Consider the following 15,130-nt stretch of genomic DNA (forward strand, 5'->3'; position numbering starts at 1 on the left):
TTCCTTACCGGTCCACACTCTCTGTGGCGTGTCTCCATCCAGGGGTACTGAGGGTGATCTATTTATCACATATGTCGCAGTCGACATTGCCTCAGCCCAAAACCCCTTGGGTAATTTCGCATGCGCCAGCATACTCCGGACCCTCTCCATTATGGTCCGGTTCATCCTCTCGGCCAGCCCGTTCAGTTCCGGCGTCTTCGGCACAGTAAACTCGAGCCGGATTCCCTTCGAGCGACAGTACTCCTCGAACTGCCCCCGGTATTCCCCTCCGTTATCCGCTCGTATCGCTTTCAGCTTCTTGCCGGATTCCCTTTCCACTCTAGCGTGGAGTTCTTTGAAGACGGACAATACTTGGTCCTTTGTCTTCAATGGTGCCGTCCACAGCTTCCGGCTGTGGTCATCAATGAATGTCACGAAGTACTGGGCTCCGCCATGTGACTTCGTTTCTACTTGACACACGTCAGTGTGCACCAACTCCAATGGTGCGCTACGTCTCGTCGGTGGTCTTGAGCGGAAGGAGGTCCGGTTTTGCTTACCGGCCAGACAGTCGGTACACTTCCCCAGTTGTACATGCTTTACCGGTATCAGGTTGTCTTCGGCAAGCCTCTTCATCCCCTTCTCGCTCATGTGGCACAGTCTCTTGTGCCACAGCTCACCAGCAGTGTCGGCTGCCACGTTCAGCTCCTCCGGACATAGCCGGGAATTCATCAGGTACAGTGTGTTGACCTTCCGGGCCCGAGCCACTATCAGGCTCCCTTTGTTGAACTTCATGACACCGTTCCGGATACTACCCGTGTAGCCTTCATCGTCTAGCCTCCCGGCCGAAATCAGGTTCAATCGAACCTCCGGAACGTGTCGAACATCCTTTAGCAGCATCTTGCATCCGGTTGATGTCATCAGCCACACGTCTCCTATGCCGGCAATCCGGCATGTACCTTCATTTCCCATCCGGACACAGCCGTGCTCACCGGCTGTGTAGGATGAGAAATATTTCTTCTCCGGGGTCAGGTGGAACGACGCTCCGGAATCGACCACCCAGGTCATCTCTTCACCGGCAAGGTTCAGCTCCGTCTCTTCGGTAATGAGCATTATCTCTTCTTCACTTGCCGCGAGTGCCGTCGTTCCTTTCCGGTCCTGCCCTCGCCGATCCGGACCTCTCCGGTCCGTGGATCCCCGGTATGCACCGTTTCTCTCCGGTGACTTCTTCGAATCGGTGTCGTCGGCTCCGTTGTCCTTTCGGTAATGCCGACAATTCTTCCGGAAGTGCCCCGGCTTCCCACAGTGGAAGCATGTGGGCCTTCCTCTTGACTGCGACCGGGTCCCCGACTTCTCCCGTCTTTGCGGACTCCGGTTCCATTGTCTTCCCCGATCCGATTCGGTAAGCAGCATCTTCGGATCGGAAACCGGTTCTTTATCTCTCCGACGCGCTTCTTCGTTCAAAATGCTTGTCTTTACCGTTTGTAGAGACAAGTTATCTTCGGTGCAGGAGGTGCTGAGAGTCACCACCAAGTTCTCCCAGCTTTCCGGCAATGTACACATCAGAATGATGGCTTGCATTGCATCCTCCAACGGGAACTTGATCGCCGCAAGCTGGTTCACGAATCCCATGAACGTGCTCACGTGTTCCACCATATTCTCGCCGTCCCGGTACTTGAGGTTCACTATCTTCCTCATCAGGGAGGTCCGGTTCAACGCATTCTTCCTCTCGTAGAGGCCCGACAGCTTCTTCCACATCTCATATGCGTTGGTGTCGTTCGCCACATGTTGTAGAACGCTTACATCGACATATTGCCGGATCGTCGCTACGGCTTTCTGGTTCAGGAGCTTCCACTCCGACTCTATTACCCCCTTGGGTATCTCGGCATTGTCGATCGGTTCATACAGGTCTCGGACGATGAGAAGGTCTTCCATCTTTATCTTCCAGTCGGCGTAGTTCTGTGAGTTCAACACCATCATGCCCGAAGGCCCACTACCGCCGCCTTCCATTTTCTGTGTTACCGTCGCTCTGATACCACTTGTTGAACACAGCTCCCGGTCACAACCGAGGAATAGGATCAACTCTCTGGAAACAGGAAATACAAAAAATGCACGAAGAAAACAGAGAGAAGAGTACACAGGATGTTTTACGTGGAAAACCCTAAATGGGAAAAACCACGGGAGTCCACGAACTCCAACTATCACTATGCGTAGGGAATGTACAATGGCGAGCTGCAAGGCGACGACCTTGAGCTCGCTGTCCTCGCCACAGGCGGCGGTAATACACAGAGGCAACGACCTCTTCGTCTCTCTCTCTCTCTCACTCTCTCTCGGCTGCTCTCACTCTCTACCTCTAAGTGAGAAACAAGAAAAATGAGCAACAACATAAATTGTTTGCCCTAAGTCATATTTATACACATATGACTTTCGGGCTATTTACAAATATAGCCTCAGGGGCCCTTGACAAACATATTCACAGATATGTCCCCGCATCCGGATCTCTCTCCGGGTACATCCGTCATCCGGCTCCGTAGCTAGGTACTCTTCATCCGGCTTCGTGCGGGGTACTCTTCATCCTCCGGTTCCGTAACCGCAACCGGGCTTGCCGTCATTCATCTCCGGACATCCCATCCGGAGGGACCGAAATCCGAACAATATCTCGTTGCGAAGCTCTACTCGAGGGCTTTCCAATGCTTATCTTTGTGCTCAATTCCGTTACTGATAGAGAGCGCAACAATAAAAACAAATTCGTTTCTTCTTCCCTTCTCCACTCTTGCGTTTTTTCCTCTCTCTCAGTTCCTAGGGATTGTTTAAGTTCTATTTTTTACTTAATTTTATTTTAGTTATGATGACTGGATAAATACTCTTTTGTTGTAAACCAATTGTCTCATGGGCCAAATTTGGCCTTAGAAGACGTTAATATATCTTTCTTTCTTTCTTTCTCAGTTCCTAGGGAGAGGTTGTTTGATAGACTTAAGAGCTTTCTCTCTCTCTCTCTCTCTCTCTCTCTCTCTCTCTCTCTCTCTCTCTTCAAAGCTCTCTGTAAGTTCACTCTCGCCATCGTTTTCTATGTTCTATAGCTCGTTAGAAAGCTCTTTGAGAGAGCTTTCTAAAGAATGTTCATTTAATGAATTCCGTTACCGTGGCGAGAAGTTATGGGCATTTTCATCCGCAACCATCTTTGCCCCACGGTTCCTCAAACGGAAGGTAGATTTTGAAGTCCTAAATCGAGTGAAAGGTACATTCTCTATCCTTCCCTCTTTGTCTCTCTTTTCCCATAGGGTTTGTCCCTACAATGGCAAATACTCGTAAAACCGCCGCAAAGTTCGGGGGTATGATTGATAATGACCCGAGATCACCAACAAATCTCGATTCTAATGCAATGGACAAAATGCTTATGAGTCACTTGATTTCTCTTCAAGAAACCATAAACAAGCAAGGTGAAGAGATTAGGACATTAATGAAAGAGAATCCTAAGCTCCAAAGTGTTGTCATTGAGAATGAAAGTCTTAAACAAGTGGTTGCAAAACTTCAAGAAGAGATTCAAGAATGTAAAAGAGCTTCTTTTGAAACAAATGAGCACCTTAACAAGATTGAGTTAAAGGAAGCATTAAAAGAAGAAAAATTGGACACGATGAGGTGGGATGTAAGTGAGATGAAAAATGTATGTACAACGAAGTCATGGGCCGATGTATGTGGTGGGGATGTGCTATCAAACTCATCTAATATGCATGTGATGCATCAAGAGAAGAATATAAAAAGCATAGATGTCTGAGAATTGAAAGAACGTGAACGACGATCAAAGAACATTGTCGTCCGTGGGATTAAAGAAGAGACTATGGAAACACCCGCATCCCTTGGAAAGGCCATTGGTGAATTTTTTAGCATGCATTATGGGATGTCAGATGTGAATGTATATGGGGCACACCGAGTTGGGAAACATGGTGTTACTCGCTCCAGAGAAAGGCCTATTGTATGCACAATGACAGATGATACAAAGCGACGGATCATACTCGAAAATAGTTGGGTATACCTCAAAGGTACACAATGCTTTGTGAGTGAAGATCGTACTATCTCACAACAAAATGCTCGCCGTAAAGCATATGAAGAAAGATTGAAAAACAAGGTTAAGGATGTGCCTAAAGATGGAAATGTAGGCAAATAGGGACACGTGATCTATGAGACTAACCCACGCCTTTTACGACTATGCTTTTGGAATTGCAATGGATACCCATGGAATGCGGGATTTGGCATAGAGGAGTTCACCGATGACTCGGATATCACACTTCTTGTTGAAACATGGGAGCATGATACTCGAAGGATTCAAGGTTTAGGAAACTATAATGTACACTCTTTGATATGGAAGAAAAATCCAAGACAAAGAAGAGGACAAGGAGGGGTGGCATGTTTGGTTAAAAAGGAAATAGAGAAATATGTGTCAATCATAAAAAATGATGAAAATAAATGCTACATATGGCTCAAAATAGAAACACCTAATGATTTGCCCACTTTTGTAGTTGGATGTTACATTCCTCATCAAGATTCTAACTTTTATGCTTGTTTGGATAAAGATCAACCGTTTGCCAATCTAGAAGATGATATTGCTTATTTCAAATCCAAAGGGGAAGTTATTGTCTTTGGTGACATGAATGCTCGTACAAGAAGTTTCCAACTTGATTCACAAGAATCTTTCATGCCACATATCTCAAGGATGCAAGAGGATATGCAAATGTATAACCGCTCTTCTAGCGATGAAAAAGATCCGGACCAATTTGGGAAGTTACTCCTACAAATGTGCAATAGTACCGGATTGCTTATTGCAAATGGTATTTCCTTATGGCCCAACACTAATGGTTTTACATGTAGAAAACACAACGGAAATAGTGTGATTGACTATGTGCTACTTTCCGAAGGTATTTTGGATCGTATACATAAATTCTCACTTGGTGAATGGACACCGGAATCCGATCATAGGCCTTTATGTATTGATCTCAAATGTATGCATAGGTTTGATTGTGAGAAGGCTATTGAAGATAATAAACAACCGCACTTGAGCATGAACCTTAAGCAAACACCCATGTATTCCAAGATGGTTGAGGATATGTTACAAATGACAAAGATACAACATGGTGCCACACTAGAATGCAAATGGGAAGCTTTCAAGAAAGTCATTCTCTCATGTACAAACAAATGTTTTTCGACCAACCGCACATCTTGGAAATGCACCAAGAAACTTAGGAAAAAATGGTTTGATAAAGAATGTCGTGAAGCTCGAAAGTGCCTTATGGTTTTGGATGTAGTTAAGGATAAAGAGAATTACCAAAAGCAAGAGAAGAATATGGGAAGTTACTCAACAATTTATCCAAACGCAAGAGAAAGCACATGCATGTGATAATTTTGGGGAAATCTAAAGGGAAAACGTGTTGAGAGTTATGGTGACTTAACTCTTCACAACTTGTCTATGCATTGTAAGAATTTATATGAGTTATCTCTTGCCGGAAAGATGATGTGTTATGGTTCTCTTTCACATATGCCTCCCTTCTTTACAATTGAAGATATATGCATAGGACTTAAGAAATTGGCCTCTCGAAAGGCAAGCGATCTTCAATGTATAAAGGCTGAAATGCTCAAATGGATGGGAAAGGAAGCACATATATGGATACGTGATATGTTTAATGATGCATTGAAACATGGTATGCCGTATGATTGGACTACAAATTGGATCAAACCTTTACATAAAGGTGGAGATATAAATAATGTAAACAACTATTGAACCATCATGGTTGGCTCATTAATGGCAAAACTATTTGGATGTATAATGGAATCGAAGATAAGTGTATGGGCTGAAAAATGTGGTAAGAGAGCTTATGGACAAGCTAGCTTTCGGAAACACCATAGCACCATTGATCACCTTATCACCCTTCGAGTATTAATGGAGGAAAGTCTCCTTAGAGGTAAAGGTTTATATTGTTGCTTTGTAGACTTCAAGAAAGCTTTTGATATGGTACCTCGTGAGCATCTTTGGAGGCGAATGGAAGAACTTGAGGTGCCAAGTGAATATATGCTTGCAATTTCCCGAATTTATGAGAAGGTTATATGTTGTGTGCGCATGAGAGATAAACTTTCAAATTTTTTCAAAAGCACTATTGGTGTTAAACAAGGATGCCCACTCTCACCAACACTATTTGGTCTATGCATTGATGGATTGGAAGAAATGGTTACCAAGTTTGCAAAGGAAGAATGTTTTGAAGAATTTGCCATTGGGAATGTTGTGATTATGCTTTTGCTATATGTAGATGATGTAGTGCTCTTTGCAAATACTTTAGGAGATGCACAAAAGCTTATGAAGGCATTGGAAATTTTTTGCATGCATACTAAATTAAGTGTCAATAGATCTAAAACAAAGATTATGCTTGTGAAGAGCCAAAAAAGAGATAAACCATGTGTTGAGCTGTGAAAAGTAGCGTGCGGAAGCAAGTATGAAGACTGAACAGAAGGAAGGAAACATAGGTTTAATGGAGAGCTTGAGCTTACACGGTATACACGGGAGAGACAGAGAGAGTGAGAGAGAACACAAGAACTATATTCAACAATAATACTCAGTCTGTACATAAGACATGCTCAGTGAACACTTTTATACAAGTCCTAGAAGGACTGACCGAAGTACTGACAGTACTTCAATGCTCATCAAGAGCTCCTACACTAACTCCCAAATATATTCCTCACGGAATATCTTTCCTAACGACCTCCCAGTTTACGCACTCGGCCTAACCGATCGGTCCCAACCGATCCGGTCCTCGGCTTCTTCAGCCGATCAGGCCGATGTTGAGCTTGTCTCTCAACACTCCCCCTCAAGCTCAACTTGAGGCTCTTTGGGATCCTCGGGCTAACAGCTTCGGTTCCTCCTGGCTTCATGCCTCGCTCGCGCTCCTCGACCTGTTCGACTCCGCGCGCTTCGACCCTTCCGGTCGGCTTGTCTACTCATGCGGCCCTTATAAGCTCTTCTGCTGTTGCGGTGTTGACGCTTCTCCTGCTGCCTTTTCTTTCGCTTGGGCCTCGGTTGATTCAGCGTATCTGAATCAAACATCCGAACCGACTCGGCTACTTCCGATCGGTTTTCGCTCTCGTCCGAGTTGGCTGTCTCCAACTCGTCTTCGGTCTTCTCGTCCTCGATTGCGTCATCTCCCCCATGCGTGGTTGGCATCGGCTCTCTCCTTCGGCTGCTCCCCTTCTGTCCGCTTTCGGACTTTTTTGTGGGTCCGCCCTCGGCTTCTTCAGCCGATCCGAACTCGAACTCGACAACCGAGTCAACCGACTCAGACTCAGTGTCGCGGTCTCCGTTCCTTTCCTGCTGCCTTGCTTGGTCATTCGGGACTGTTCTCCCCCTCAAGTATGGCACGTCGAGGTGACACAACCCGAGCGCACCTGAGAATTGCCGCAACTTGTCCAGACCAAGCGGCTTTGTGAAGATGTCGGCTGTCTGCCGATCCGTCGGAACGTACTGAAGTTCGACTTCACCGAAAAGGACACGCTCACGGACGAAATGGTAGTGCACCTCAATGTGCTTGGTCCGTGCGTGAAAAACAGGGTTCTTCGCGAGCTGGATGCTGCTGAGGTTGTCACAGTAGATCGTCGTCGGATCTGACACCTCCACGTGCAGGTCCTTAAGTAGCCGCTTCAACCATATGGCTTCGCATGTCGCGACAGCCGCTCCTCGGTACTCAGCTTCGGTGCTCGACAGTGCAACTGTCGGTTGCTTCTTACTGCACCACGCGATCGCGGCACTTCCGAGGGAGAACGTGTATCCGGACGTGGATCGGCGATCGGCGGCGTTGCCAGCCCAATCAGCATCAGTGTAGTTGACTAACTGCACGGTTGCACCGGTCCGATATAGCAGTACACGGTCCTTAGTGCCGTTGACATACCGAAGTATGCGTTGCGCACACTGAAGGTGCTCCTCGATAGGTCGCGCCATGAACTGATTGATCACCCTGAGCGGATAACTGAGGTCGGGTCGGGTGATGGTCAAGTATATGAGGCTTTCGACAATTTGTCGGAACCTCGTCGGGTCGCATACCTTTCCCGTATCGAGACGAAGCTTGATGGTTCTGTCCAGAGGAGTCGAGACGGACTTACAGTCGGCCATCCCGAGTTTGAAGAGCATACCCAACACGTAATGACGTTGGCTGATCAATATGCCTTCGAGGGTATGGATCACTTCGATCCCGAGGAAGTAATGAAGGTCTCCCAGATCCTTCATGTCGAACGATGCCGCAAGCTAGAGCTTCATGCGGTCGATTTCACCTAGGTCGGCGCCGGTGATGACCAAGTCATCAACATATAGTAAAATACTAACCGGTCCGAGTCGACCTTTCCGGATGAACAGGGAAGAGTCCGATTTTGACGTGATGAAGCCCATCCGACGCAATTGTTGCGTGATCTTCGCGTTCCAGGCATGTGGGGCTTGCTTCAGTCCGTAAAGGGACTTCTTTTATCGGCATACTACCGAGGAGTTCGTTCCAGAGTGAAATCCGGGGGGTTGTACCATGTACACCTGTTCCTCAAGGTCACCTTGCAGGAACACATTCTTTACATCCATTTGATGTAAGTGCCACCCCTTGGCCGCGGCTACTGCGAGCAAAACACGGACGATCGTCATTTTCGCGACCGGCGCAAACGTCTCATCGTAGTCGATGCCGTGTTTCTGCGCGTAGCCCTTTGCCACTAGCCGAGCCTTGTACCGGTTGACCGAGCCATCGGTGTTGTACTTGACCTTGTACACCCACCTACACCCGATCGGTTTTACCCCTCTTGGTGCGTCAACCAGGTCCCAGGTCCCGTTCTCCGCCAATGCGTCCATCTCTTCTTCCATCGCGGCACGCCAATTCGCGTCTTTAGCCGCTTCTGCGTAGCTCTCTGGCTCACGCACTTCCGCTACACGGGTCATGTACGCATAATGATGCGCCATGTACTCGTTGTATCCGAACCGCAAAATAGGATTCTTCTGGCGGGTAGATCGGCGTAATCTCACATTAGCCGATGTTGAGGCCTTCTCGGTCGACGCGGTCTTCACCTTTAAAGACCTGTCACCAGTTCCCTCGGAGTCGGACTCGCTTTGGTCTGACTCGTTCTTATCCGTGCCGGAATCTGACACCTTCTTCTTCCCTTTCTCTTTGCGCGTAAGCCGTCTCCTTAGCTTCCTGCACGGGGAATGCACGGCCGAGTCTCCACTACTCGCCGGCTCTTCATCGGACTGATCGTACCGACTCAGTCGTCCAATCGGTCCACTTAAGTTGGGTGAAATCGGACTCTCTTCGCGGGTCTCGATTTCGGGTTCATCTCGAGGCATCTCGGCCTTGCTGACCTCATCGTCAGAACACGGATTGGACTCGGGGTTCGGAGTCGGGGGCTGGTACCAGGATGCGGACTCGTCAACCACAACGTCGCGGCTAACACACGCTTGTTTGGTGCGAGGGTTATAGCACTTATAACCCTTCTGTTCGTCCAAGTAACCGACCAAGATGCATTTCTCGGCCTTTGCGTCCAACTTCCTCCTTTTCTCCTTCGGTATATGCACATACGCAATGCTACCGAACACCCTCAAGTGTCGTAAGTTCGGCTTCGTTCCGAAGTATAGCTCGTGCGCCGACACCTTGTCTCCGATCCGGTTCTGGATGTATACCGCAGTCCTTACTGCCTCGGCCCAGTAGAACTTGGGCAAGCTCTTCTCCTCCAGCATTGCCCGTGCCGCTTCCACAACAGACCGATTCTCCCTCTCGGCCACGCCGTTCTGCTCCGGCGTGTATCTACAACTGAATTCGCGGCGAATTCCCATTTGTTGTAGATAACCGTTGAATTGACCGGAAAAGTACTCTTTTCCGCCATCCGACCGCAGGCACTTGATCTTTCGTCCTGTTTCCGTTTCCACGAACCCTTCGAGGTCACGGAAACAGTCGAAGATTTCGCTCTTTCTCTCAAGGAGGTAGATCCACGTGTGCCGCGTGTGGTCGTCGATGAAGGAGACGAAATATCGGCTCCTGCCAAGACTAACATTTTGTGCCGGCCCCCATACATCGGAGTGTATAAGGTCAAGCTTATTCCGTCTCCGGTTTTGCTCGTTGGGGAAAGGAAGTCGGTGTTGCTTCCCGAGCTGGCAAGCTTCACAAATTTGTGCCTTTCGGCCACTAAATTTGGGCAATCCGATCACTACCTGTTTCGATTGCAGATCTTGAAGCCGCTGGTAGTTGACGTGGCCTATCCGCTTGTGCCACAAGTCGATGTTCGACTCGGTTTTTCTTCCCTTCGCGAACATTGCGGTGCCGCCGTAAGTGGAGTCGAGGATGAACATCCTCCCGTCTCTGTGCCCTTGCGCAATCACACGGCCTTCTTCCTCAATGAAGCACCCGAGGTGTGTAAACTGAACCTCCATCCCTTGGTCGACGATCTGTCCGACCGAGACCAAGTTTTTTGTGATTGTCGGAACGTGTAGCATGTTCATGAGTTTCCCTTTCTGCCCGACATGGCTAAGGGGAACTTCTCTGACATTCGCGATCGGATGCGAAGTGTCGTCTTCAGTTGCGACTACTCCAGGTTGTATCGGTTTTTCGAGGTACGAGAACCACTCCTTATGGCTCGTCATGTGGTTTGACGCGCCAGAGTCTACGTACCACACCTCGTCCGATCTCGGGGTGCTCTGTTTCATTGAGTTTGCTTCGTGTCTCGTCACGAAGGCAGACCCTTCTCCGGCTCTCCCGGAGTCTTCGGCGTAGTGCGATCGCTGCCGATTTCCCTTGTCGGTATGTCTGGAGCCGTTCCCGGAACCAGTTCTCTCTGAATCGGCGCGCTTCTTCCAGCACTCACTTTCCCTGTGGCCTTTCTTGCCACAATACCAGCACTCCGCGATGGACTTCCCTTGCCGGTTCTCATCGCTTCGACTCCCCCTGTTTTCGAAGGATCCGGAGTTGCTGTCAGCATCACTTCGGTGCCTTCTTCCCTGATCTCGTCGGCCGCCTCCATTGCGCGCCGACTCGCCTCGTCCTCCACGTCCACGGGGCCTATCTCCCTCCGTGTACAACATTCTGTTGTCGGCGTGCGTGCTTGTAGACGCACCCGCGTGGTTCTCCTCTACCAGGAGCATTGAATGTAAGTAAAAAAAGGACGACGTATTCTCCCGGGTACACACAACCGTTCGGAACGCTCTGAACTTCGACGCCAAACCTCCGAGACAGATCTGGACCATCTCGCTCTCCTCGATGTTCACCTCTATGGAGGCGAGGGAGTCACAGATATCCTTGATCTTCGAGGTATAGTCCGCCACCGACAAGTCGCGTTGTCGTAGGTTGCTCAACTCCTGTTGGAGCTGAAGCTTCCTGGCTGTGGTGCTCGTGGCGAAAATCTTCTTCAGATTTTCCCATGCACCCTTCGGCGTCTTTGCATCCCGAACATAGCTCAATAGTTGTTCGCCCACACACGACGTGAAGCAGTATAATACCCTGCTCACCGATTGCTCCCCCGACGGGAAGCCTCTGTGTGTCGATTCGGGTGCCACGTCATTAGCTCCTTCGACATAACTCCAGTAGCCGTGCCTGAGCAGGTACTGGTGCATCTTGTAGGACCAAGACGCGTAGTTGGTTCTGTCGAGCTTCTCTGTTGGAAGTGAGCTCGCCATGCCTCTATCCATCGTTCTTCTTGTTCTTCTTCGTCAAGCTGTGTCGGCTGCAGAGAGGTTCTTAACCCTCGCGCTCTGATACCATGTGAAAAGTAGTGTGCGGAAGCAAGTATGAAGACCGAACAGAAGGAAGGAAACACAGGTTTAATGGAGAGCTTGAGATTACACGGTATACGCGGGAGAGACAGAGAGAGTGAGAGAGAACACAAGAACTATATTCAACAATAATACTCAGTCTGTACATAAGACGTGCTCAGTGAACACTTTTATACAAGTCCTAGAAGGACTGACCGAAATACTGACAGTACTTCAATGCTCATCAAGAGCTCCTACACTAACTCCCAAATATATTCCTCACGGAATATCTTTCCTAACGACCTCCCGGTTTACGCACTCGGCCTAACCGATCGGTCCCAACCGATCCGGTCCTCGGCTTCTTCAGCCGATCAGGCCGATGTTGAGCTTGTCTCTCAACACCATGCATTATATACAACAATGAGCCACTTGAATGTGTGGAAAGCTTCAAAAATCTTGGCCTTGAAGTTCCTTCAAATCATAGATGGAATGAATGTGCTACACGTCGCTTAGAGGTGGGCAAGTGAGCATACTATGCATTTGAGAACACATGCAATCTTGGAGATATTAAGTGTTGGGTCCTCAAGAAATATGTTTTCGACACTTTGGTGACACCAGTTCTTCTCTATGGGGTGGAAGTATGGGGGCGTAGCATCCCTAAATCTATGTGGAAAGAGTTTGAAAATGTCCAAAAGCATTTTCTTACCAAGTTTCTACAAGTTAAGAAACAAACGCCCTACACCCTCCTCCTCCTTGAGACGGGATCGCTTCCCATTGAGATCATGGCCATGGAAAGGGTTGTTGAATACATGCTTAAGGTTCAAAAAAGTCCCTCACATCGACTTCCTAGAATTGCGTGGGAAGCAAGCAAAAAGATCCAAAAGATGCATAAAAGCAAAATTTTGTGTTCCGGTTGGATGCAAGATATAGAAAAATGGTTTGGTAGATGGGATGCGAGACACTTGCTTCATGATGCATCATTAGATTCCTCTGTAAATGAGGCATTTTTGCAACGCCAATGTATCATGACATGGGACAAATGTGGAGGCTCACACTTCACACATTATACTACACATGTTGCACCTAACTACAAAACCATATTCTTTGCGGAACGGGGAAATCGTACACATCCATACATGTTAGAGCCCATACCGTTATCTGCCATTCGAACCATTGCTTCCATGCGACTTAGCTCACATGCATTGTGATGTGAAATAGGGCGTTGGGGTACAAGTGATGAGAGTGGTCGGCTATGCACACTTTGCCCTAAACAAGTTCGCGAGTCTGAGTATCACACTTTGATACAATGCTCTGCCTTTGATCATATTCGACCATGCTTTCCACATCTCTTCGATCGAGCCCAATCTTTGCACGAATTCCTCTCACAACCACAATGTGCACTCTCAATTGCAACATTCATTGGTAAAGTTCTTGAACATCGAGAGTCACTACTCACTTTCACATGTATCACATGAAATGTAATATTTTTGGTCTCATAGGTCATATTTGACCTCCGAAGACGATAATATAATCTATCTATCTATCTATCTATCTATCTATCTATTTATCTCTCTGTTTGCTGCACACACACACACACACACACACACACACACACACACACACACACACACACACACACACAATTATGTTCCGCTGCATTACACCACCAACTCCATTTCTTTACATGGTATCAGAGCGTGTGGTTGCTTAATCCTCCTCCTCATTTCTTGTGTGGTGCTACACGCCGACGAACAATAGAACCGGCTCATCAACAGAGAAGAAACCACCATGAATACTCAGATGGGAAGCGCTCTTCCGACGGAGAAGCTCGACAGAACGAACTTTGCATCTTGGGAATACAAGATGCATGAATACCTTGTCGGGCAAGGTTACTGGAGCTACATTGAAGGAGCTCAGGAAACGCAACCCAACCCGACACATGCCGATTACCTAGTGTGGGAGTAGGCTGCAAGCCGTGTGTTGTACGACCTTGCATCATGCGTACATATCACATGCTTGGCTATATTCGAGAGGCGAAAACGCCCAAAGAAGCATGGGGCAATCTCAAGAAGATCTTCACGGCCAATACGGCTGTCCGCAAGCTCCAACTTCGTCAGGAGTTGAATGGCATTCAACGAAGGGACATGTCAATTGGTAGCTGCGCCTTGAAGATCAAGGAGTTGTGCGATGCCCTTGGGTCGATCAATGGAGCAAAGAAAGCCTTAGTATTTGCAAACAAAAAGCTACGCCGGTCCAACTGAGAGAGGAACCCCGTAAGCCGTTACGGCTACAATGAGTACATGGCGTACCATTACGCCTTTATGATGAAGGTAGCGTTAGTACGGGAGCCGGAAACCCTTTCCGAAGCCATAAAGGATCTGCGATGGGTCGACGCGATGAATGAAGAAATGCAAGCCCTATGCAAAAACGAGACATGGGATCTTGTTCCTCACATTCTGCACAAGAAAGCAATTGGTTGCCAATGGATTTACAAAGTAAACCACAATGCTGATGGCTCTATAAATCGCTTCAAAGCATGGCTCGTTGCGAAAGGATACGCACAAACGCACAGAGTTGACTACGAAGAGACCTTTGCCTCGGTAACAAAGATGAAAACTGTGTGGACCATAATTGCCATCACGTCAGCAAAAGGGTGGCACCTCCACCAGATGGACGTCAAGAACACCTTCCTTCAAGGCGAATTGGAAGAGGAGGTGGACATGATCCAACCACCCAGTTTTGAATCGCATAGTCATCCGAACGCCGTGTGTTGACTCAAGAAGCCTCTCTATGGCCTCAAACAAGCATCACGTGCGTGGCACTCGACTGCGCTAAGAGGGTACTTCGGTACGCTGGAGGTACAATGGATTACGACGTCAAATTAGGTCAAATACGATAATTCGACTTAAAGGGTACACAAATGTGGACTGGGCAGGTTATAAAGCGGATAGACAGTCAACATTAGTATTCGTTTTCTCCCTTGGCAGCGGAGCAATCTCATGGAGTAGCAAGAAGCAACTGACAGTCGCACTGTCGAGTACAAAGGCCGAATACGAGGGCGCGGCGGTCGCCGCGTGCGAAGCTGTATGGCTCAAGCATATACTGAAGGATCTGGGCGTACCCATGAAGGATCCGATTCATCTATACTGCGACAACATGAGCAGTATCTACCTGGTGTGGAACCCCGTATTCCACGCGCGGATTAAGCATGTCAAAGTGCACTACCACTTCATCTGCGAGTGCGTACGTGCCGGAGATATTGATTTACACCTATCAGTACGCACCTCCAAGTTGCTGACATTTTCACGAAAGCCCTTGGTATCGACAAGCTACGACAGTTCGCGTCGAACCTTGGCTTATCTCTTCCCGACCATCCGAGCTTGAGGGGGAGTATAGAACAATGAAGCCGAA

Source organism: Azolla caroliniana, unplaced genomic scaffold, assembly GCF_043228905.1.
Source record: "Azolla caroliniana isolate FFs.n. ecotype wild unplaced genomic scaffold, voAzoCaro1.0.p SCAF_9, whole genome shotgun sequence".
Lineage (NCBI taxonomy): Eukaryota > Viridiplantae > Streptophyta > Polypodiopsida > Salviniales > Salviniaceae > Azolla > Azolla caroliniana.